Raw genomic sequence first — 4,258 nt, forward strand, 5'->3', positions numbered from 1 at the left:
ACATTATTCGAAATATGATTATTTATTTATTTTTCAGAGTCGTCATTTGGAATAATTTATGGTGTCCCAAGTCACCGGTTTATTTTTAAAATCCTAAATCGAGGAAAATCGACTTTATTTAAAAGTCTGCTAAACCAGAAATTCTAGATAAGGAATTCTGTTAACCCAGGAGAAGGTGTTAGGCATTCCCGGATTCCGTGGTTCGAGCACGATCACTTAAACTATTAAAATTGGCCTAATTATCTGATTTACTATATGTTTTAAACCTATTGTGCATTTTTAAACTTTATAACCGCTTTTAATTATTTATTGTTACACATTGCGAATCATGTCACGGGAACTGTACCCACGATCTACAACATGGTTAATTTATTTAAAGTTATTAAAAGTTGTGGCCGGGACACATAAATGTAACCCCGGATTTGGAAATTAGGTATCACAACTACGTCACGGGAACCGTACCCGTAACTATGATGATTTTATTATAAACGCGCCTAAAGCAAACTACAAGTGTTTGAAAGGTGTTTTTCTAAGTTAATACTTAATGTGAAAGCCATAAGTTATGGATTTTGTTTGTGTACGGCACACCTCAATTTTATTTTAACAAGGTTTGTGTTTCACTTAAGCAAAACTAAGGATACTCATATTTTAATCCTAATTTGAAATTCATTGAGAATCTTTTAATCAAGGACATGCTTAAGAGGGTGAGGAGCTAGGCTATTAAATTATTGCTGAAAAGGGATTTGGGCCATCAATGACCCATTACTCACTTATTTAAGGATAATCGGTCACTTTGGGACTGCATTGGGCTAGAGTTTGGCCCAGAAGTGAAGAGGCCCAAAAACTCTTGTTGAGCGTGATTCAAACAGCCTATATTGGATTCATATTTAGGCGGGCCCAGTTGCTACATGTTTTCTAGCTGGGCCTATCCACATCTACGTCCGAATTAACCAAATTTGCATATTTACAGCAGTTATATTTTCAATTGTTGTTAAGTAAACATCAGCATTCAAAGATCAAACAACAATGATAGTTTGAACATTAATCACAGAATTCGCAAGACATAATAACATGTATTTGTACTATGATTCTCGAGGAAAACATCACGATTAAAAATCACGCTACTGGTTTTAACGTCCAGGCCCATTCACATGGGCCCAGACTTGCTCAAGTGAGTCTCATATTGGGCCTTGTTGCAAGTCTGGCCAATTCGTGCCATGTTCAAACCATCACGCAGTAATAATGTTTATTACTAATAGGTCCAACTGCTAAGAACCTATACTAATAATTAAACAAAACAAAATTTAAAATCACTCCAACAGTCTATTTTACTACTGAATGTCCATGAATTTACAACATACTCCTAAATATAACTAACATCTAAAAAAAAGAAGAATTTATTTTTAAAGTAAATAAAAGCAAAATTTCTCCTAACTTCAGGTTTTTCCACTGCCACCAGATCCTTCAAACCAAGCTTCAAACTTGCAAGAAATCAGCTATAGAGTTGTTTCTCACAAGTCAGCATTTCAAACTCCAGCCCTGAGGTTGCTTGGCCTTATGACCACTCACATACAAAACATCAAAGATAAAAAGCAGGTTTCAACATTTATTGAGATTCATTAACTAGTATATTTTGACCTAAATGATAAACAATCAGAAAGAGAGAAAGAGAGGAGACCATTTCAGCAACTGGATATCCATTTTCAAGCAAACAAATCTATTACATTCATATTAAAACAACCAAGTATCACATGGTAAGCTCATTCATTATACACATTGGTTGCAAACTCACTGATGCTATATAACCTCAAAACAGTACATGAGAGGAGGTGAGATTAATACCTTGTAGCAGCAAAAAACAAGCAGTAAACAGGGTGGAACACTAATCAGAACTTTGAAGAAAGAACAACCAACAAAACCCAGCAGCAACACTAAAACCAAACCAGAGAAAGACCCAGAATCAACACTCAAAATATCTCCCCAAAATCAGAATACCAGCTCAGACATCCAACCCGGAAAAACTGAAGTTTTCAGAGAACTTTTAAGGAAAATTTTCTCTTTGTTTTAAAAACCCTTTTTGTGCAGAAAAATGCTGATGATTTTGTGTTTTTCAGAATGAAATAACGTACATATATAGGCTTCCTAGGGAGGGTATATTTTGGGAATATTCCTTATCCTAAAGTCTGAAAATAGTACTATCCTTTTTTCACAGCCCTGGTACAGCTGTCCCTTTTATTCTATTTTCAGCATCTTTTTTACAACAGCTCGGATAGCTGTATACTCTTCTAGAAACTTCTTCTATTTTCATACCCTTTTTACTTCTGAAATTTTATTATTTACCTAGAAATTCTGACCTAGTACCTTTTCTTATTTTAATTTGGTCCTTTATCTTAATTCTAGAAGTTTCCTAGGCAATTACAGCTAAGATTTCTTAGCTACTATTCCTAAACTGCCCTAAAATACCTTAGTAATTACCCCTTTGTGACCCAAGACCTAGGCTACATAGCTGGCCAACTTTGGACCTAACTAGTTGGGCCTCTTTTGCCAAGAAATAACTATTACTGAATTCCTGAAATCGAACAACTCAAGGCAGCTTATATTAAAAACCTAAGAGATTGCCAAGTTGATTAATTTGATCTATAAGCCACAGAAACAATTGGAAATACAAAATAATTTCAAGTATTTTAATTTATGTAATACTAGTAAAACTTTTCGCGCTTCGCGCGATATGAACAAACCTCAATAAATTTAGAAATAACACTTTTAGAAATTTAGTCTTTCAGGTATGTACATTTAAAATCAATAATCTATTAACTAAATCACAATTTTTTTTTAGGATTAGAGTTTATATTAACCTGCATTGTTCATTATTACCAAAAAATTCTTTTGCTAATAATTACCAAAATTTCATATAAAAAAGGGGGAAAACAAAATATAAAAGTACTTTTTTTATAGAAAATTTTCACTTATATATGTGGCTTAATACATATTTATATTAGTCTAATTATATAAATAATTAGTTTATTTGTGTAGTTACTTTATCTTCGTTCATAAGATAATAAATATTTTTTTCTCTAAACTTTTCTATTCATCAAATAACACGAAAAAAAATGTATAATTTTTTTTAATTTAAATAAGTCATGGCATTCCCATAGTCTGTCCATTGAATTGTATTTTTATTATGTGTTTCTTTCCTAATATTTTCCTTCTTCATATTCTTTTTATTGCCATTTTCCTACCATTTTCTATTTTTTAATTTCCCTCTCAATGATGGAAAAAAAATTCCCTCTTAATCCTACAGCCTACTCCTACTCTATTGCCTTTTCTTCTTACAACCACTTTTTTATATTTATTTTTTATTCTTTCTTTTATTGTCTCCATCTTTCCTCTTGTCCTTTTTAATTTAACTCATTCAGTTTTATTATACCAATTGTTCTGAAAACTCCTTAAATGAGGGAAGCGAAGTTTACTTCAATTTTTATAGTTATTATAACAAATTACAAAGTTGAAGGAAAAGTTGAAAACGTCAAGACTTTTTGGGCGCAATGGGATAGAGAAATACAAAAAAAATGTGATTAAATGATAAGTAACAATATACTATCTGATTTGGAGTAAATGTTCAACAAATCATCTAAGAAACTTGCATCTTAAAAGGTGCTTATTATCAGTTATTGCAATACGAATGACACGTGCATATTAACAAACTAATGCCATTAAAATTAACCACAATTCTAATTTTAAATCTAGCATTAAGCTAACAGAGAAATTCAAAATAGAGAAAAGTCAAAATAATGATGATTATTCCTTCCGTTGTCCCAAAAAGGATAATCTACATTTTGACAGTCAAATTTCTTAATTTTGACGGCAAATTGAGATATAGAATCTCTAAAGTTTAGAATGGTGAAGCTTTTTAAAATTCTATGTTTGAAAACTATATAAAAAGTATTATAAGTCACAATAATTAATAATTTAAAATACTTAAAATGACATGAAAAATAGCTCAACTCATTTGACGCTCTGAAATTCAAAAAATATCATGTTTTTTGGAGAGAGAGAATATTACTCCGGTTGTCCTATTTATGTGATATCTTTTGTTTATCAAGACTCAAACTTCTTAGATTTGACCATAAATTTGAATATAGAATCTTTAAATTTTTTAAAATAAAATTTAGAATCTACATAAAAAGTACCATATGTTATAATAATTAACAATTCAAAATATTTAAAGTATATATGAATGATCGCGGTCAAAAAATAA

At 31.0% G+C, this 4,258-nt stretch overlaps 1 long non-coding RNA gene across 1 annotated transcript; it reads right to left on the reverse strand.

The window, feature by feature from the left end:
* Positions 1-1,300: 1,300 nt before the first annotated feature.
* Positions 1,301-2,087, reverse strand: LOC104228636 (uncharacterized). The gene is made up of 2 exons (XR_711382.2): positions 1,843-2,087; positions 1,301-1,554 (listed from the first exon to the last, which is right to left on the reverse strand). It is a non-coding gene; the product is annotated as an uncharacterized lncRNA (long non-coding RNA).
* Positions 2,088-4,258: the final 2,171 nt, after the last annotated feature.

Source organism: Nicotiana sylvestris, chromosome 9, assembly GCF_000393655.2.
Source record: "Nicotiana sylvestris chromosome 9, ASM39365v2, whole genome shotgun sequence".
NCBI classification, from domain to species: Eukaryota; Viridiplantae; Streptophyta; class Magnoliopsida; order Solanales; family Solanaceae; genus Nicotiana; species Nicotiana sylvestris.